This window comes from Thermobia domestica, chromosome 8 (assembly GCF_964235325.1).
Source record: "Thermobia domestica chromosome 8, izTheDome1.hap1.1, whole genome shotgun sequence".
In the NCBI taxonomy this organism is placed as follows: domain Eukaryota; kingdom Metazoa; phylum Arthropoda; class Insecta; order Zygentoma; family Lepismatidae; genus Thermobia; species Thermobia domestica.
This window is the reverse complement of record NC_137461.1, coordinates 200064587-200087836: the sequence shown is the minus strand read 5'-3', so window position 1 is coordinate 200087836 and position 23250 is coordinate 200064587.

Here is a 23250-nt window from a genome sequence, read left to right as displayed (position 1 = left end):
GCCATATTGTTATGAGGCAATGAGACATATCATGGAATGAAATGTGTTATGTTCTGTAAAAAGAATAAAACAGTGCAAGATATGATATACACAACATAACTTTCCATTTACGGTAGGGGGCTCTGCTTGCATTCATGTCAGAAAGAGTGTACTGTTCTTCAATTTGAGCTTTATTTCATTAAAATATGTTCAGAAGTTTCGGAGATACAGCTTGAAATATATAGCAGTTAGGAAGAGTGCTCAACAATATAATATATATAAAAATGACATATGTTATATTGTTGAGATGTTGCCTAACAACATATTTATACCAACTAGTATAGTTTTGAAGAAAATTGAAGAAATTTGTGGTTAAAGACGTACGTTTTCTACTTAGGATGAGTGATACGTGGTCTCATCAATACTGCAAGGGTTCCATTGCTCCATATATAACTACAGGTACTAACTTCATTTTTTAAACCTTTTTCTTGTAATGTATAGGATTTCTTTCTCCTTTATGATGTTTGCAACACTTAGTTAGTATATTTGGTTGCTGTATGAAAAAAAAATATACAGGGTGAAGCAAAATTCAAAACCGTAGTATAACAATTATTACTTTTTTTTCAAAAAATGAAGAAATTGCACCAATTAGCAAGTGCCCTGTATGCAAATCTGAACGGTACATGTTCTTTTTCCTCGGTTGTCATTCGTCAGCCATATTGTTATGAGGCAATGAGACATATCATGGAATGAAATGTGTTATGTTCTGTAAAAAGAATAAAACAGTGCAAGATATGATATACACAACATAACTTTCCATTTACGGTAGGGGGCTCTGCTTGCATTCATGTCAGAAAGAGTGTACTGTTCTTCAATTTGAGCTTTATTTCATTAAAATATGTTCAGAAGTTTCGGAGATACAGCTTGAAATATATAGCAGTTAGGAAGAGTGCTCAACAATATAATATATATAAAAATGACATATGTTATATTGTTGAGATGTTGCCTAACAACATATTTATACCAACTAGTATAGTTTTGAAGAAAATTGAAGAAATTTGTGGTTAAAGACGTACGTTTTCTACTTAGGATGAGTGATACGTGGTCTCATCAATACTGCAAGGGTTCCATTGCTTCATATATAACTACAGGTACTAACTTCATTTTTTAAACCTTTTTCTTGTAATGTATAGGTTTTCTTTCTCCTTTATGATGTTTGCAACTTTTAGTTAGTATATTTGGTTGTTGTATAAAAAAATATACAGGGTGAAGCAAAATTCAAAACCGTAGTATAACAATTATTATTTTTTTTTCAAAAAATGAAGAAATTGCACCAATTAGCGAGTGCCCTGTATGCAAATCTGAACGGTACATGTTCTTTTTCCTCGGTTGTCATTCGTCAGCCATATTGTTATGAGGCAATGAGACATATCATGGAATGAAATGTGTTATGTTCTGTAAAAAGAATAAAACAGTGCAAGATATGATATACACAACATAACTTTCCATTTACGGTAGGGGGCTCTGCTTGCATTCATGTCAGAAAGAGTGTACTGTTCTTCAATTTGAGCTTTATTTCATTAAAATATGTTCAGAAGTTTCGGAGATACAGCTTGAAATATATAGCAGTTAGGAAGAGTGCTCAACAATATAATATATATAAAAATGACATATGTTATATTGTTGAGATGTTGCCTAACAACATATTTATACCAACTAGTATAGTTTTGAAGAAAATTGAAGAAATTTGTGGTTAAAGACGTACGTTTTCTACTTAGGATGAGTGATACGTGGTCTCATCAATACTGCAAGGGTTCCATTGCTCCATATATAACAAAAGGTACTAACTTCATTTTTTAAACCTTTTTCTTGTAATGTATAAGTTTTCTTTCTCCTTTACGATGTTTGCAACACTTAGTTAGTATATTTGGTTGCTGTATGAAAAAAAATATACAGGGTGAAGCAAAATTCAAAACCGTAGTATAACAATTATTATTTTTTTTTCAAAAAATGAAGAAATTGCACCAATTAGCAAGTGCCCTGTATGCAAATCTGAACGGTACATGTTCTTTTTCCTCGGTTGTCATTCGTCAGCCATATTGTTATGAGGCAATGAGACATATCATGGAATGAAATGTGTTATGTTCTGTAAAAAGAATAAAACAGTGCAAGATATGATATACACAACATAACTTTCCATTTACGGTAGGGGGCTCTGCTTGCATTCATGTCAGAAAGTGTGTACCGTTCTTCAATTTGAGCTTTATTTCATTAAAATATGTTCAGAAGTTTCGGAGATACAGCTTGAAATATATAGCAGTTAGGAAGAGTGCTCAACAATATAATATATATAAAAATGACATATGTTATATTGTTGGGATGTTGCCTAGCAACATATTTATACCAACTAGTATAGTTTTGAAGAAAATTGAAGAAATTTGTGGTTAAAGACGTACGTTTTCTACTTAGGATGAGTGATACGTGGTCTCATCAATACTGCAAGGGTTCCATTGCTCCATAAATAACAACAGGTACTAACTTCATTTTTTAAACCTTTTTCTTGTAATGTATAGGTTTTCTTTCTCCTTTATGATGTTTGCAACACTTAGTTAGTATATTTGGTTGTTGTATGAAAAAAATATACAGGGTGAAGCAAAATTCAAAACCGTAGTATAACAATTATTTTTTTTTAAAAAAATGAAGAAATTGCACCAATTAGCGAGTGCCCTGTATGCAAATCTGAACGGTACATGTTCTTTTTCCTCGGTTGTCATTCGTCAGCCATATTGTTATGAGGCAATGAGACATATCATGGAATGAAATGTGTTATGTTCTGTAAAAAGAATAAAACAGTGCAAGATATGATATACACAACATAACTTTCCGTTTACGGTAGGGGGCTCTGCTTGCATTCCTATCAGAAAGAGTGTAAACTCTTCAATTTGAGCTTTATTGCATTAAAATATGTTCAGAAGTTTCGGAGATATAGCCTGAAATATATAGCAGTTAGGAAGAGTGCTCAACAATATAATATATATAAAAATGACATATGCTATATTGTTGAGATGTTGCCTAACAACATATTTATACCAACTAGTATAGTTTTGAAGAAAATTGAAGAAATTTGTGGTTAAAGACGTACGTTTTCTACTTAGGATGAGTGATACGTGGTCTCATCAATACTGCAAGGGTTCCATTGCTCCATATATAACAACAGGTACTAACTTCATTTTTTAAACCTTTTTCTTGTAATGTATAGGATTTCTTTCTCCTTTATGATGTTTGCAACACTTAGTTAGTATATTTGGTTGCTGTATGAAAAAAAAATATACAGGGTGAAGCAAAATTCAAAACCGTAGTATAACAATTATTATTTTTTTTTTTCAAAAAATGAAGAAATTGCATCAATTAGCAAGTGCCCTGTATGCAAATCTCAACGGTACATGTTCTTTTTCCTCGGTTGTCATTCGTCAGCCATATTGTTATGAGGCAATGAGACATATCATGGAATGAAATGTGTTATGTTCTGCAAAAAGAATAAAACAGTGCAAGATATGATATACACAACATAACTTTCCATTTACGGTAGGGGGCTCTGCTTGCATTCATGTCAGAAAGAGTGTACTGTTCTTCAATTTGAGCTTTATTTCATTAAAATATGTTCAGAAGTTTCGGAGATACAGCTTGAAATATATAGCAGTTAGGAAGAGTGCTCAACAATATAATATATATAAAAATGACATATGTTATATTGTTGAGATGTTGCCTAACAACATATTTATACCAACTAGTATAGTTTTGAAGAAAATTGAAGAAATTTGTGGTTAAAGACGTACGTTTTCTACTTAGGATGAGTGATACGTGGTCTCATCAATACTGCAAGGGTTCCATTGCTCCATATATAACAAAAGGTACTAACTTCATTTTTTAAACCTTTTTCTTGTAATGTATAGGATTTCTTTCTCCTTTATGATGTTTCCAACACTTAGTTAGTATATTTTGGTTGCTGTATGAAAAAAAATATACAGGGTGAAGCAAAATTCAAAACCGTAGTATAACAATTATTATTTTTTTTTTCAAAAAATGAAGAAATTGCACCAATTAGCAAGTGCCCTGTATGCAAATCTGAACGGTACATGTTCTTTTTCCTCGGTTGTCATTCGTCAGCCATATTGTTTTGAGGCAATGAGACATATCATGGAATGAAATGTGTTATGTTCTGTAAAAAGAATAAAACAGTGCAAGATATGATATACACAACATAACTTTCCATTTACGGTAGGGGGCTCTGCTTGCATTCATGTCAGAAAGTGTGTACTGTTCTTCAATTTGAGCTTTATTTCATTAAAATATGTTCAGAAGTTTCGGAGATACAGCTTGAAATATATAGCAGTTAGGAAGAGTGCTCAACAATATAATATATATAAAAATGACATATGTTATATTGTTGAGATGTTGCCTAACAACATATTTATACCAACTAGTATAGTTTTGAAGAAAATTGAAGAAATTTGTGGTTAAAGACGTACGTTTTCTACTTAGGATGAGTGATACGTGGTCTCATCAATACTGCAAGGGTTCCATTGCTCCATATATAACAAAAGGTACTAACTTCATTTTTTAAACCTTTTTCTTGTAATGTATAGGTTTTCTTTCTCCTTTATGATGTTTGCAACACTTAGTTAGTATATTTGGTTGTTGTATGAAAAAAATATACAGGGTGAAGCAAAATTCAAAACCGTAGTATAACAATTATTTTTTTTTTTAAAAAATGAAGAAATTGCACCAATTAGCGAGTGCCCTGTTTGCAAATCTGAACGGTACATGTTCTTTTTCCTCGGTTGTCATTCGTCAGCCATATTGTTATGAGGCAATGAGACATATCATGGAATGAAATGTGTTATGTTCTGTAAAAAGAATAAAACAGTGCAAGATATGATATACACAACATAACTTTCCATTTACGGTAGGGGGCTCTGCTTGCATTCATGTCAGAAAGAGTGTACTGTTCTTCAATTTGAGCTTTATTTCATTAAAATATGTTCAGAAGTTTCGGAGATACAGCTTGAAATATATAGCAGTTAGGAAGAGTGCTCAACAATATAATATATATAAAAATGACATATGTTATATTGTTGAGATGTTGCCTAACAACATATTTATACCAACTAGTATAGTTTTGAAGAAAATTGAAGAAATTTGTGGTTAAAGACGTACGTTTTCTACTTAGGATGAGTGATACGTGGTCTCATCAATACTGCAAGGGTTCCATTGCTCCATATATAACAAAAGGTACTAACTTCATTTTTTAAACCTTTTTCTTGTAATGTATAGGATTTCTTTCTCCTTTATGATGTTTGCAACACTTAGTTAGTATATTTGGTTGCTGTATGAAAAAAAAATATACAGGGTGAAGCAAAATTCAAAACCGTAGTATAACAATTATTATTTTTTTTTCAAAAAATGAAGAAATTGCACCAATTAGCAAGTGCCCTGTATGCAAATCTCAACGGTACATGTTCTTTTTCCTCGGTTGTCATTCGTCAGCCATATTGTTATGAGGCAATGAGACATATCATGGAATGAAATGTGTTATGTTCTGTAAAAAGAATAAAACAGTGCAAGATATGATATACACAACATAACTTTCCATTTACGGTAGGGGGCTCTGCTTGCATTCATGTCAGAAAGTGTGTACTGTTCTTCAATTTGAGCTTTATTTCATTAAAATATGTTCAGAAGTTTCGGAGATACAGCTTGAAATATATAGCAGTTAGGAAGTGTGCTCAACAATATAATATATATAAAAATGACATATGTTATATTGTTGAGATGTTGCCTAACAACATATTTATACCAACTAGTATAGTTTTGAAGAAAATTGAAGAAATTTGTGGTTAAAGACGTACGTTTTCTACTTAGGATGAGTGATACGTGGTCTCATCAATACTGCAAGGGTTCCATTGCTCCATAAATAACTACAGGTACTAACTTCATTTTTTAAACCTTTTTCTTGTAATGTATAGGTTTTCTTTCTCCTTTATGATGTTTGCAACACTTAGTTAGTATATTTGGTTGTTGTATGAAAAAAATATACAGGGTGAAGCAAAATTCAAAACCGTAGTATAACAATTATTTTTTTTTTAAAAAAATGAAGAAATTGCACCAATTAGCGAGTGCCCTGTATGCAAATCTGAACGGTACATGTTCTTTTTCCTCGGTTGTCATTCGTCAGCCATATTGTTATGAGGCAATGAGACATATCATGGAATGAAATGTGTTATGTTCTGTAAAAAGAATAAAACAGTGCAAGATATGATATACACAACATAACTTTCCATTTACGGTAGGGGGCTCTGCTTGCATTCATGTCAGAAAGAGTGTACTGTTCTTCAATTTGAGCTTTATTTCATTAAAATATGTTCAGAAGTTTCGGAGATACAGCTTGAAATATATAGCAGTTAGGAAGAGTGCTCAACAATATAATATATATAAAAATGACATATGTTATATTGTTGAGATGTTGCCTAACAACATATTTATACCAACTAGTATAGTTTTGAAGAAAATTGAAGAAATTTGTGGTTAAAGACGTACGTTTTCTACTTAGGATGAGTGATACGTGGTCTCATCAATACTGCAAGGGTTCCATTGCTCCATATATAACAAAAGGTACTAACTTCATTTTTTAAACCTTTTTCTTGTAATGTATAGGATTTCTTTCTCCTTTATGATGTTTCCAACACTTAGTTAGTATATTTGGTTGCTGTATGAAAAAAAATATACAGGGTGAAGCAAAATTCAAAACCGTAGTATAACAATTATTATTTTTTTTTCAAAAAATGAAGAAATTGCACCAATTAGCAAGTGCCCTGTATGCAAATCTGAACGGTACATGTTCTTTTTCCTCGGTTGTCATTCGTCAGCCATATTGTTATGAGGCAATGAGACATATCATGGAATGAAATGTGTTATGTTCTGTAAAAAGAATAAAACAGTGCAAGATATGATATACACAACATAACTTTCCATTTACGGTAGGGGGCTCTGCTTGCATTCATGTCAGAAAGAGTGTACTGTTCTTCAATTTGAGCTTTATTTCATTAAAATATGTTCAGAAGTTTCGGAGATACAGCTTGAAATATATAGCAGTTAGGAAGAGTGCTCAACAATATAATATATATAAAAATGACATATGTTATATTGTTGAGATGTTGCCTAACAACATATTTATACCAACTAGTATAGTTTTGAAGAAAATTGAAGAAATTTGTGGTTAAAGACGTACGTTTTCTACTTAGGATGAGTGATACGTGGTCTCATCAATACTGCAAGGGTTCCATTGCTCCATAAATAACTACAGGTACTAACTTCATTTTTTAAACCTTTTTCTTGTAATGTATAGGTTTTCTTTCTCCTTTATGATGTTTGCAACACTTAGTTAGTATATTTGGTTGTTGTATGAAAAAAATATACAGGGTGAAGCAAAATTCAAAACCGTAGTATAACAATTATTTTTTTTTAAAAAAAATGAAGAAATTGCACCAATTAGCGAGTGCCCTGTATGCAAATCTGAACGGTACATGTTCTTTTTCCTCGGTTGTCATTCGTCAGCCATATTGTTATGAGGCAATGAGACATATCATGGAATGAAATGTGTTATGTTCTGTAAAAAGAATAAAACAGTGCAAGATATGATATACACAACATAACTTTCCATTTACGGTAGGGGGCTCTGCTTGCATTCATGTCAGAAAGAGTGTACTGTTCTTCAATTTGAGCTTTATTTCATTAAAATATGTTCAGAAGTTTCGGAGATACAGCTTGAAATATATAGCAGTTAGGAAGAGTGCTCAACAATATAATATATATAAAAATGACATATGTTATATTGTTGAGATGTTGCCTAACAACATATTTATACCAACTAGTATAGTTTTGAAGAAAATTGAAGAAATTTGTGGTTAAAGACGTACGTTTTCTACTTAGGATGAGTGATACGTGGTCTCATCAATACTGCAAGGGTTCCATTGCTCCATATATAACAAAAGGTACTAACTTCATTTTTTAAACCTTTTTCTTGTAATGTATAGGATTTCTTTCTCCTTTATGATGTTTCCAACACTTAGTTAGTATATTTGGTTGCTGTATGAAAAAAAATATACAGGGTGAAGCAAAATTCAAAACCGTAGTATAACAATTATTATTTTTTTTTTCAAAAAATGAAGAAATTGCACCAATTAGCAAGTGCCCTGTATGCAAATCTGAACGGTACATGTTCTTTTTCCTCGGTTGTCATTCGTCAGCCATATTGTTATGAGGCAATGAGACATATCATGGAATGAAATGTGTTATGTTCTGTAAAAAGAATAAAACAGTGCAAGATATGATATACACAACATAACTTTCCATTTACGGTAGGGGGCTCTGCTTGCATTCATGTCAGAAAGAGTGTACTGTTCTTCAATTTGAGCTTTATTTCATTAAAATATGTTCAGAAGTTTCGGAGATACAGCTTGAAATATATAGCAGTTAGGAAGAGTGCTCAACAATATAATATATATAAAAATGACATATGTTATATTGTTGAGATGTTGCCTAACAACATATTTATACCAACTAGTATAGTTTTGAAGAAAATTGAAGAAATTTGTGGTTAAAGACGTACGTTTTCTACTTAGGATGAGTGATACGTGGTCTCATCAATACTGCAAGGGTTCCATTGCTCCATATATAACAAAAGGTACTAACTTCATTTTTTAAACCTTTTTCTTGTAATGTATAGGATTTCTTTCTCCTTTATGATGTTTCCAACACTTAGTTAGTATATTTGGTTGCTGTATGAAAAAAAATATACAGGGTGAAGCAAAATTCAAAACCGTAGTATAACAATTATTATTATTTTTTTCAAAAAATGAAGAAATTGCACCAATTAGCAAGTGCCCTGTATGCAAATCTGAACGGTACATGTTCTTTTTCCTCGGTTGTCATTCGTCAGCCATATTGTTATGAGGCAATGAGACATATCATGGAATGAAATGTGTTATGTTCTGTAAAAAGAATAAAACAGTGCAAGATATGATATACACAACATAACTTTCCATTTACGGTAGGGGGCTCTGCTTGCATTCATGTCAGAAAGTGTGTACTGTTCTTCAATTTGAGCTTTATTTCATTAAAATATGTTCAGAAGTTTCGGAGATACAGCTTGAAATATATAACAGTTAGGAAGAGTGCTCAAGAATATAATATATATAAAAATGACATATGTTATATTGTTGAGATGTTGCCTAACAACATATTTATACCAACTAGTATAGTTTTGAAGAAAATTGAAGAAATTTGTGGTTAAAGACGTACGTTTTCTACTTAGGATGAGTGATACGTGGTCTCATCAATACTGCAAGGGTTCCATTGCTCCATAAATAACTACAGGTACTAACTTCATTTTTTAAACCTTTTTCTTGTAATGTATAGGTTTTCTTTCTCCTTTATGATGTTTGCAACACTTAGTTAGTATATTTGGTTGTTGTATGAAAAAAATATACAGGGTGAAGCAAAATTCAAAACCGTAGTATAACAATTATTTTTTTTAAAAAAATGAAGAAATTGCACCAATTAGCGAGTGCCCTGTATGCAAATCTGAACGGTACATGTTCTTTTTCCTCGGTTGTCATTCGTCAGCCATATTGTTATGAGGCAATGAGACATATCATGGAATGAAATGTGTTATGTTCTGTAAAAAGAATAAAACAGTGCAAGATATGATATACACAACATAACTTTCCATTTACGGTAGGGGGCTCTGCTTGCATTCATGTCAGAAAGAGTGTACTGTTCTTCAATTTGAGCTTTATTTCATTAAAATATGTTCAGAAGTTTCGGAGATACAGCTTGAAATATATAGCAGTTAGGAAGAGTGCTCAACAATATAATATATATAAAAATGACATATGTTATATTGTTGAGATGTTGCCTAACAACATATTTATACCAACTAGTATAGTTTTGAAGAAAATTGAAGAAATTTGTGGTTAAAGACGTACGTTTTCTACTTAGGATGAGTGATACGTGGTCTCATCAATACTGCAAGGGTTCCATTGCTCCATATATAACAACAGGTACTAACTTCATTTTTTAAACCTTTTTCTTGTAATGTATAGGATTTCTTTCTCCTTTATGATGTTTGCAACACTTAGTTAGTATATTTGGTTGCTGTATGAAAAAAAATATACAGGGTGAAGCAAAATTCAAAACCGTAGTATAACAATTATTACTTTTTTTTCAAAAAATGAAGAAATTGCACCAATTAGCAAGTGCCCTGTATGCAAATCTGAACGGTACATGTTCTTTTTCCTCGGTTGTCATTCGTCAGCCATATTGTTATGAGGCAATGAGACATATCATGGAATGAAATGTGTTATGTTCTGTAAAAAGAATAAAACAGTGCAAGATATGATATACACAACATAACTTTCCATTTACGGTAGGGGGCTCTGCTTGCATTCATGTCAGAAAGAGTGTACTGTTCTTCAATTTGAGCTTTATTTCATTAAAATATGTTCAGAAGTTTCGGAGATACAGCTTGAAATATATAGCAGTTAGGAAGAGTGCTCAACAATATAATATATATAAAAATGACATATGTTATATTGTTGAGATGTTGCCTAACAACATATTTATACCAACTAGTATAGTTTTGAAGAAAATTGAAGAAATTTGTGGTTAAAGACGTACGTTTTCTACTTAGGATGAGTGATACGTGGTCTCATCAATACTGCAAGGGTTCCATTGCTCCATATATAACAAAAGGTACTAACTTCATTTTTTAAACCTTTTTCTTGTAATGTATAGGATTTCTTTCTCCTTTACGATGTTTCCAACACTTAGTTAGTATATTTGGTTGCTGTATGAAAAAAAATATACAGGGTGAAGCAAAATTCAAAACCGTAGTATAACAATTATTATTATTTTTTTCAAAAAATGAAGAAATTGCACCAATTAGCAAGTGCCCTGTATGCAAATCTGAACGGTACATGTTCTTTTTCCTCGGTTGTCATTCGTCAGCCATATTGTTATGAGGCAATGAGACATATCATGGAATGAAATGTGTTATGTTCTGTAAAAAGAATAAAACAGTGCAAGATATGATATACACAACATAACTTTCCATTTACGGTAGGGGGCTCTGCTTGCATTCATGTCAGAAAGTGTGTACTGTTCTTCAATTTGAGCTTTATTTCATTAAAATATGTTCAGAAGTTTCGGAGATACAGCTTGAAATATATAACAGTTAGGAAGAGTGCTCAAGAATATAATATATATAAAAATGACATATGTTATATTGTTGAGATGTTGCCTAACAACATATTTATACCAACTAGTATAGTTTTGAAGAAAATTGAAGAAATTTGTGGTTAAAGACGTACGTTTTCTACTTAGGATGAGTGATACGTGGTCTCATCAATACTGCAAGGGTTCCATTGCTCCATAAATAACTACAGGTACTAACTTCATTTTTTAAACCTTTTTCTTGTAATGTATAGGTTTTCTTTCTCCTTTATGATGTTTGCAACACTTAGTTAGTATATTTGGTTGTTGTATGAAAAAAATATACAGGGTGAAGCAAAATTCAAAACCGTAGTATAACAATTATTTTTTTTTAAAAAATGAAGAAATTGCACCAATTAGCGAGTGCCCTGTATGCAAATCTGAACGGTACATGTTCTTTTTCCTCGGTTGTCATTCGTCAGCCATATTGTTATGAGGCAATGAGACATATCATGGAATGAAATGTGTTATGTTCTGTAAAAAGAATAAAACAGTGCAAGATATGATATACACAACATAACTTTCCATTTACGGTAGGGGGCTCTGCTTGCATTCATGTCAGAAAGAGTGTACTGTTCTTCAATTTGAGCTTTATTTCATTAAAATATGTTCAGAAGTTTCGGAGATACAGCTTGAAATATATAGCAGTTAGGAAGAGTGCTCAACAATATAATATATATAAAAATGACATATGTTATATTGTTGAGATGTTGCCTAACAACATATTTATACCAACTAGTATAGTTTTGAAGAAAATTGAAGAAATTTGTGGTTAAAGACGTACGTTTTCTACTTAGGATGAGTGATACGTGGTCTCATCAATACTGCAAGGGTTCCATTGCTCCATATATAACAACAGGTACTAACTTCATTTTTTAAACCTTTTTCTTGTAATGTATAGGATTTCTTTCTCCTTTATGATGTTTGCAACACTTAGTTAGTATATTTGGTTGCTGTATGAAAAAAAATATACAGGGTGAAGCAAAATTCAAAACCGTAGTATAACAATTATTACTTTTTTTTCAAAAAATGAAGAAATTGCACCAATTAGCAAGTGCCCTGTATGCAAATCTGAACGGTACATGTTCTTTTTCCTCGGTTGTCATTCGTCAGCCATATTGTTATGAGGCAATGAGACATATCATGGAATGAAATGTGTTATGTTCTGTAAAAAGAATAAAACAGTGCAAGATATGATATACACAACATAACTTTCCATTTACGGTAGGGGGCTCTGCTTGCATTCATGTCAGAAAGAGTGTACTGTTCTTCAATTTGAGCTTTATTTCATTAAAATATGTTCAGAAGTTTCGGAGATACAGCTTGAAATATATAGCAGTTAGGAAGAGTGCTCAACAATATAATATATATAAAAATGACATATGTTATATTGTTGAGATGTTGCCTAACAACATATTTATACCAACTAGTATAGTTTTGAAGAAAATTGAAGAAATTTGTGGTTAAAGACGTACGTTTTCTACTTAGGATGAGTGATACGTGGTCTCATCAATACTGCAAGGGTTCCATTGCTCCATATATAACAAAAGGTACTAACTTCATTTTTTAAACCTTTTTCTTGTAATGTATAGGATTTCTTTCTCCTTTATGATGTTTCCAACACTTAGTTAGTATATTTGGTTGCTGTATGAAAAAAAATATACAGGGTGAAGCAAAATTCAAAACCGTAGTATAACAATTATTATTTTTTTTTCAAAAAATGAAGAAATTGCACCAATTAGCAAGTGCCCTGTATGCAAATCTGAACGGTACATGTTCTTTTTCCTCGGTTGTCATTCGTCAGCCATATTGTTATGAGGCAATGAGACATATCATGGAATGAAATGTGTTATGTTCTGTAAAAAGAATAAAACAGTGCAAGATATGATATACACAACATAACTTTCCATTTACGGTAGGGGGCTCTGCTTGCATTCATGTCAGAAAGTGTGTACTGTTCTTCAATTTGAGCTTTATTTCATTAAAATATGTTCAGAAGTTTCGGAGATACAGCTTGAAATATATAACAGTTAGGAAGAGTGCTCAAGAATATAATATATATAAAAATGACATATGTTATATTGTTGAGATGTTGCCTAACAACATATTTATACCAACTAGTATAGTTTTGAAGAAAATTGAAGAAATTTGTGGTTAAAGACGTACGTTTTCTACTTAGGATGAGTGATACGTGGTCTCATCAATACTGCAAGGGTTCCATTGCTCCATAAATAACTACAGGTACTAACTTCATTTTTTAAACCTTTTTCTTGTAATGTATAGGTTTTCTTTCTCCTTTATGATGTTTGCAACACTTAGTTAGTATATTTGGTTGTTGTATGAAAAAAATATACAGGGTGAAGCAAAATTCAAAACCGTAGTATAACAATTATTTTTTTTAAAAAAATGAAGAAATTGCACCAATTAGCGAGTGCCCTGTATGCAAATCTGAACGGTACATGTTCTTTTTCCTCGGTTGTCATTCGTCAGCCATATTGTTATGAGGCAATGAGACATATCATGGAATGAAATGTGTTATGTTCTGTAAAAAGAATAAAACAGTGCAAGATATGATATACACAACATAACTTTCCATTTACGGTAGGGGGCTCTGCTTGCATTCATGTCAGAAAGAGTGTACTGTTCTTCAATTTGAGCTTTATTTCATTAAAATATGTTCAGAAGTTTCGGAGATACAGCTTGAAATATATAGCAGTTAGGAAGAGTGCTCAACAATATAATATATATAAAAATGACATATGTTATATTGTTGAGATGTTGCCTAACAACATATTTATACCAACTAGTATAGTTTTGAAGAAAATTGAAGAAATTTGTGGTTAAAGACGTACGTTTTCTACTTAGGATGAGTGATACGTGGTCTCATCAATACTGCAAGGGTTCCATTGCTCCATATATAACAACAGGTACTAACTTCATTTTTTAAACCTTTTTCTTGTAATGTATAGGATTTCTTTCTCCTTTATGATGTTTGCAACACTTAGTTAGTATATTTGGTTGCTGTATGAAAAAAAATATACAGGGTGAAGCAAAATTCAAAACCGTAGTATAACAATTATTACTTTTTTTTCAAAAAATGAAGAAATTGCACCAATTAGCAAGTGCCCTGTATGCAAATCTGAACGGTACATGTTCTTTTTCCTCGGTTGTCATTCGTCAGCCATATTGTTATGAGGCAATGAGACATATCATGGAATGAAATGTGTTATGTTCTGTAAAAAGAATAAAACAGTGCAAGATATGATATACACAACATAACTTTCCATTTACGGTAGGGGGCTCTGCTTGCATTCATGTCAGAAAGAGTGTACTGTTCTTCAATTTGAGCTTTATTTCATTAAAATATGTTCAGAAGTTTCGGAGATACAGCTTGAAATATATAGCAGTTAGGAAGAGTGCTCAACAATATAATATATATAAAAATGACATATGTTATATTGTTGAGATGTTGCCTAACAACATATTTATACCAACTAGTATAGTTTTGAAGAAAATTGAAGAAATTTGTGGTTAAAGACGTACGTTTTCTACTTAGGATGAGTGATACGTGGTCTCATCAATACTGCAAGGGTTCCATTGCTCCATATATAACAAAAGGTACTAACTTCATTTTTTAAACCTTTTTCTTGTAATGTATAGGATTTCTTTCTCCTTTATGATGTTTCCAACACTTAGTTAGTATATTTGGTTGCTGTATGAAAAAAAATATACAGGGTGAAGCAAAATTCAAAACCGTAGTATAACAATTATTATTTTTTTTTTCAAAAAATGAAGAAATTGCACCAATTAGCAAGTGCCCTGTATGCAAATCTGAACGGTACATGTTCTTTTTCCTCGGTTGTCATTCGTCAGCCATATTGTTACGAGGCAATGAGACATATCATGGAATGAAATGTGTTATGTTCTGTAAAAAGAATAAAACAGTGCAAGATATGATATACACAACATAACTTTCCATTTACGGTAGGGGGCTCTGCTTGCATTCATGTCAGAAAGTGTGTACTGTTCTTCAATTTGAGCTTTATTTCATTAAAATATGTTCAGAAGTTTCGGAGATACAGCTTGAAATATATAACAGTTAGGAAGAGTGCTCAAGAATATAATATATATAAAAATGACATATGTTATATTGTTGAGATGTTGCCTAACAACATATTTATACCAACTAGTATAGTTTTGAAGAAAATTGAAGAAATTTGTGGTTAAAGACGTACGTTTTCTAATTAGGATGAGTGATACGTGGTCTCATCAATACTGCAAGGGTTCCATTGCTCCATAAATAACTACAGGTACTAACTTCATTTTTTAAACCTTTTTCTTGTAATGTATAGGTTTTCTTTCTCCTTTATGATGTTTGCAACACTTAGTTAGTATATTTGGTTGTTGTATGAAAAAAATATACAGGGTGAAGCAAAATTCAAAACCGTAGTATAACAATTATTTTTTTTAAAAAAATGAAGAAATTGCACCAATTAGCGAGTGCCCTGTATGCAAATCTGAACGGTACATGTTCTTTTTCCTCGGTTGTCATTCGTCAGCCATATTGTTATGAGGCAATGAGACATATCATGGAATGAAATGTGTTATGTTCTGTAAAAAGAATAAAACAGTGCAAGATATGATATACACAACATAACTTTCCATTTACGGTAGGGGGCTCTGCTTGCATTCATGTCAGAAAGAGTGTACTGTTCTTCAATTTGAGCTTTATTTCATTAAAATATGTTCAGAAGTTTCGGAGATACAGCTTGAAATATATAGCAGTTAGGAAGAGTGCTCAACAATATAATATATATAAAAATGACATATGTTATATTGTTGAGATGTTGCCTAACAACATATTTATACCAACTAGTATAGTTTTGAAGAAAATTGAAGAAATTTGTGGTTAAAGACGTACGTTTTCTACTTAGGATGAGTGATACGTGGTCTCATCAATACTGCAAGGGTTCCATTGCTCCATATATAACAACAGGTACTAACTTCATTTTTTAAACCTTTTTCTTGTAATGTATAGGATTTCTTTCTCCTTTATGATGTTTGCAACACTTAGTTAGTATATTTGGTTGCTGTATGAAAAAAAATATACAGGGTGAAGCAAAATTCAAAACCGTAGTATAACAATTATTACTTTTTTTTCAAAAAATGAAGAAATTGCACCAATTAGCAAGTGCCCTGTATGCAAATCTGAACGGTACATGTTCTTTTTCCTCGGTTGTCATTCGTCAGCCATATTGTTATGAGGCAATGAGACATATCATGGAATGAAATGTGTTATGTTCTGTAAAAAGAATAAAACAGTGCAAGATATGATATACACAACATAACTTTCCATTTACGGTAGGGGGCTCTGCTTGCATTCATGTCAGAAAGAGTGTACTGTTCTTCAATTTGAGCTTTATTTCATTAAAATATGTTCAGAAGTTTCGGAGATACAGCTTGAAATATATAGCAGTTAGGAAGAGTGCTCAACAATATAATATATATAAAAATGACATATGTTATATTGTTGAGATGTTGCCTAACAACATATTTATACCAACTAGTATAGTTTTGAAGAAAATTGAAGAAATTTGTGGTTAAAGACGTACGTTTTCTACTTAGGATGAGTGATACGTGGTCTCATCAATACTGCAAGGGTTCCATTGCTCCATATATAACAAAAGGTACTAACTTCATTTTTTAAACCTTTTTCTTGTAATGTATAGGATTTCTTTCTCCTTTATGATGTTTCCAACACTTAGTTAGTATATTTGGTTGCTGTATGAAAAAAAATATACAGGGTGAAGCAAAATTCAAAACCGTAGTATAACAATTATTATTTTTTTTTCAAAAAATGAAGAAATTGCACCAATTAGCAAGTGCCCTGTATGCAAATCTGAACGGTACATGTTCTTTTTCCTCGGTTGTCATTCGTCAGCCATATTGTTATGAGGCAATGAGACATATCATGGAATGAAATGTGTTATGTTCTGTAAAAAGAATAAAACAGTGCAAGATATGATATACACAACATAACTTTCCATTTACGGTAGGGGGCTCTGCTTGCATTCATGTCAGAAAGTGTGTACTGTTCTTCAATTTGAGCTTTATTTCATTAAAATATGTTCAGAAGTTTCGGAGATACAGCTTGAAATATATAACAGTTAGGAAGAGTGCTCAAGAATATAATATATATAAAAATGACATATGTTATATTGTTGAGATGTTGCCTAACAACATATTTATACCAACTAGTATAGTTTTGAAGAAAATTGAAGAAATTTGTGGTTAAAGACGTACGTTTTCTACTTAGGATGAGTGATACGTGGTCTCATCAATACTGCAAGGGTTCCATTGCTCCATAAATAACTACAGGTACTAACTTCATTTTTTAAACCTTTTTCTTGTAATGTATAGGTTTTCTTTCTCCTTTATGATGTTTGCAACACTTAGTTAGTATATTTGGTTGTTGTATGAAAAAAATATACAGGGTGAAGCAAAATTCAAAACCGTAGTATAACAATTATTTTTTTTAAAAAAATGAAGAAATTGCACCAATTAGCGAGTGCCCTGTATGCAAATCTGAACGGTACATGTTCTTTTTCCTCGGTTGTCATTCGTCAGCCATATTGTTATGAGGCAATGAGACATATCATGGAATGAAATGTGTTATGTTCTGTAAAAAGAATAAAACAGTGCAAGATATGATATACACAACATAACTTTCCATTTACGGTAGGGGGCTCTGCTTGCATTCATGTCAGAAAGAGTGTACTGTTCTTCAATTTGAGCTTTATTTCATTAAAATATGTTCAGAAGTTTCGGAGATACAGCTTGAAATATATAGCAGTTAGGAAGAGTGCTCAACAATATAATATATATAAAAATGACATATGTTATATTGTTGAGATGTTGCCTAACAACATATTTATACCAACTAGTATAGTTTTGAAGAAAATTGAAGAAATTTGTGGTTAAAGACGTACGTTTTCTACTTAGGATGAGTGATACGTGGTCTCATCAATACTGCAAGGGTTCCATTGCTCCATATATAACAACAGGTACTAACTTCATTTTTTAAACCTTTTTCTTGTAATGTATAGGATTTCTTTCTCCTTTATGATGTTTGCAACACTTAGTTAGTATATTTGGTTGCTGTATGAAAAAAAATATACAGGGTGAAGCAAAATTCAAAACCGTAGTATAACAATTATTACTTTTTTTTCAAAAAATGAAGAAATTGCACCAATTAGCAAGTGCCCTGTATGCAAATCTGAACGGTACATGTTCTTTTTCCTCGGTTGTCATTCGTCAGCCATATTGTTATGAGGCAATGAGACATATCATGGAATGAAATGTGTTATGTTCTGTAAAAAGAATAAAACAGTGCAAGATATGATATACACAACATAACTTTCCATTTACGGTAGGGGGCTCTGCTTGCATTCATGTCAGAAAGAGTGTACTGTTCTTCAATTTGAGCTTTATTTCATTAAAATATGTTCAGAAGTTTCGGAGATACAGCTTGAAATATATAGCAGTTAGGAAGAGTGCTCAACAATATAATATATATAAAAATGACATATGTTATATTGTTGAGATGTTGCCTAACAACATATTTATACCAACTAGTATAGTTTTGAAGAAAATTGAAGAAATTTGTGGTTAAAGACGTACGTTTTCTACTTAGGATGAGTGATACGTGGTCTCATCAATACTGCAAGGGTTCCATTGCTCCATATATAACAAAAGGTACTAACTTCATTTTTTAAACCTTTTTCTTGTAATGTATAGGATTTCTTTCTCCTTTATGATGTTTCCAACACTTAGTTAGTATATTTGGTTGCTGTATGAAAAAAAATATACAGGGTGAAGCAAAATTCAAAACCGTAGTATAACAATTATTATTTTTTTTTTCAAAAAATGAAGAAATTGCACCAATTAGCAAGTGCCCTGTATGCAAATCTGAACGGTACATGTTCTTTTTCCTCGGTTGTCATTCGTCAGCCATATTGTTACGAGGCAATGAGACATATCATGGAATGAAATGTGTTATGTTCTGTAAAAAGAATAAAACAGTGCAAGATATGATATACACAACATAACTTTCCATTTACGGTAGGGGGCTCTGCTTGCATTCATGTCAGAAAGTGTGTACTGTTCTTCAATTTGAGCTTTATTTCATTAAAATATGTTCAGAAGTTTCGGAGATACAGCTTGAAATATATAACAGTTAGGAAGAGTGCTCAAGAATATAATATATATAAAAATGACATATGTTATATTGTTGAGATGTTGCCTAACAACATATTTATACCAACTAGTATAGTTTTGAAGAAAATTGAAGAAATTTGTGGTTAAAGACGTACGTTTTCTAATTAGGATGAGTGATACGTGGTCTCATCAATACTGCAAGGGTTCCATTGCTCCATAAATAACTACAGGTACTAACTTCATTTTTTAAACCTTTTTCTTGTAATGTATAGGTTTTCTTTCTCCTTTATGATGTTTGCAACACTTAGTTAGTATATTTGGTTGTTGTATGAAAAAAATATACAGGGTGAAGCAAAATTCAAAACCGTAGTATAACAATTATTTTTTTTAAAAAAATGAAGAAATTGCACCAATTAGCGAGTGCCCTGTATGCAAATCTGAACGGTACATGTTCTTTTTCCTCGGTTGTCATTCGTCAGCCATATTGTTATGAGGCAATGAGACATATCATGGAATGAAATGTGTTATGTTCTGTAAAAAGAATAAAACAGTGCAAGATATGATATACACAACATAACTTTCCATTTACGGTAGGGGGCTCTGCTTGCATTCATGTCAGAAAGAGTGTACTGTTCTTCAATTTGAGCTTTATTTCATTAAAATATGTTCAGAAGTTTCGGAGATACAGCTTGAAATATATAGCAGTTAGGAAGAGTGCTCAACAATATAATATATATAAAAATGACATATGTTATATTGTTGAGATGTTGCCTAACAACATATTTATACCAACTAGTATAGTTTTGAAGAAAATTGAAGAAATTTGTGGTTAAAGACGTACGTTTTCTACTTAGGATGAGTGATACGTGGTCTCATCAATACTGCAAGGGTTCCATTGCTCCATATATAACAAAAGGTACTAACTTCATTTTTTAAACCTTTTTCTTGTAATGTATAGGATTTCTTTCTCCTTTATGATGTTTCCAACACTTAGTTAGTATATTTGGTTGCTGTATGAAAAAAAATATACAGGGTGAAGCAAAATTCAAAACCGTAGTATAACAATTATTATTTTTTTTTTCAAAAAATGAAGAAATTGCACCAATTAGCAAGTGCCCTGTATGCAAATCTGAACGGTACATGTTCTTTTTCCTCGGTTGTCATTCGTCAGCCATATTGTTACGAGGCAATGAGACATATCATGGAATGAAATGTGTTATGTTCTGTAAAAAGAATAAAACAGTGCAAGATATGATATACACAACATAACTTTCCATTTACGGTAGGGGGCTCTGCTTGCATTCATGTCAGAAAGTGTGTACTGTTCTTCAATTTGAGCTTTATTTCATTAAAATATGTTCAGAAGTTTCGGAGATACAGCTTGAAATATATAACAGTTAGGAAGAGTGCTCAAGAATATAATATATATAAAAATGACATATGTTATATTGTTGAGATGTTGCCTAACAACATATTTATACCAACTAGTATAGTTTTGAAGAAAATTGAAGAAATTTGTGGTTAAAGACGTACGTTTTCTACTTAGGATGAGTGATACGTGGTCTCATCAATACTGCAAGGGTTCCATTGCTCCATAAATAACTACAGGTACTAACTTCATTTTTTAAACCTTTTTCTTGTAATGTATAGGTTTTCTTTCTCCTTTATGATGTTTGCAACACTTAGTTAGTATATTTGGTTGTTGTATGAAAAAAATATACAGGGTGAAGCAAAATTCAAAACCGTAGTATAACAATTATTTTTTTTAAAAAAATGAAGAAATTGCACCAATTAGCCAGTGCCCTGTATGCAAATCTGAACGGTACATGTTCTTTTTTCTCGGTTGTCATTCGTCAGCCATATTGTTATGAGGCAACGAGACATATCATGGAATGAAATGTGTTATGTTCTGTAAAAAGAATAAAACAGTGCAAGATATGATATACACAACATAACTTTCCATTTACGGTAGGGGGCTCTGCTTGCATTCATGTCAGAAAGAGTGTACTGTTCTTCAATTTGAGCTTTATTTCATTAAAATATGTTCAGAAGTTTCGGAGATACAGCTTGAAATATATAGCAGTTAGGAAGAGTGCTCAACAATATAATATATATAAAAATGACATATGTTATATTGTTGAGATGTTGCCTAACAACATATTTATACCAACTAGTATAGTTTTGAAGAAAATTGAAGAAATTTGTGGTTAAAGACGTACGTTTTCTACTTAGGATGAGTGATACGTGGTCTCATCAATACTGCAAGGGTTCCATTGCTCCATATATAACAACAGGTACTAACTTCATTTTTTAAACCTTTTTGTTGTAATGTATAGGATTTCTTTCTCCTTTATGATGTTTGCAACACTTAGTTAGTATATTTGGTTGCTGTATGAAAAAAAATATACAGGGTGAAGCAAAATTCAAAACCGTAGTATAACAATTATTACTTTTTTTTCAAAAAATGAAGAAATTGCACCAATTAGCAAGTGCCCTGTATGCAAATCTGAACGGTACATGTTCTTTTTCCTCGGTTGTCATTCGTCAGCCATATTGTTATGAGGCAATGAGACATATCATGGAATGAAATGTGTTATGTTCTGTAAAAAGAATAAAACAGTGCAAGATATGATATACACAACATAACTTTCCATTTACGGTAGGGGGCTCTGCTTGCATTCATGTCAGAAAGAGTGTACTGTTCTTCAATTTGAGCTTTATTTCATTAAAATATGTTCAGAAGTTTCGGAGATACAGCTTGAAATATATAGCAGTTAGGAAGAGTGCTCAACAATATAATATATATAAAAATGACATATGTTATATTGTTGAGATGTTGCCTAACAACATATTTATACCAACTAGTATAGTTTTGAAGAAAATTGAAGAAATTTGTGGTTAAAGACGTACGTTTTCTACTTAGGATGAGTGATACGTGGTCTCATCAATACTGCAAGGGTTCCATTGCTCCATATATAACAACAGGTACTAACTTCATTTTTTAAACCTTTTTCTTGTAATGTATAGGATTTCTTTCTCCTTTATGATGTTTGCAACACTTAGTTAGTATATTTGGTTGCTGTATGAAAAAAAATATACAGGGTGAAGCAAAATTCAAAACCGTAGTATAACAATTATTACTTTTTTTTCAAAAAATGAAGAAATTGCACCAATTAGCAAGTGCCCTGTATGCAAATCTGAACGGTACATGTTCTTTTTCCTCGGTTGTCATTCGTCAGCCATATTGTTATGAGGCAATGAGACATATCATGGAATGAAATGTGTTATGTTCTGTAAAAAGAATAAAACAGTGCAAGATATGATATACACAACATAACTTTCCATTTACGGTAGGGGGCTCTGCTTGCATTCATGTCAGAAAGAGTGTACTGTTCTTCAATTTGAGCTTTATTTCATTAAAATATGTTCAGAAGTTTCGGAGATACAGCTTGAAATATATAGCAGTTAGGAAGAGTGCTCAACAATATAATATATATAAAAATGACATATGTTATATTGTTGAGATGTTGCCTAACAACATATTTATACCAACTAGTATAGTTTTGAAGAAAATTGAAGAAATTTGTGGTTAAAGACGTACGTTTTCTACTTAGGATGAGTGATACGTGGTCTCATCAATACTGCAAGGGTTCCATTGCTCCATATATAACAAAAGGTACTAACTTCATTTTTTAAACCTTTTTCTTGTAATGTATAGGATTT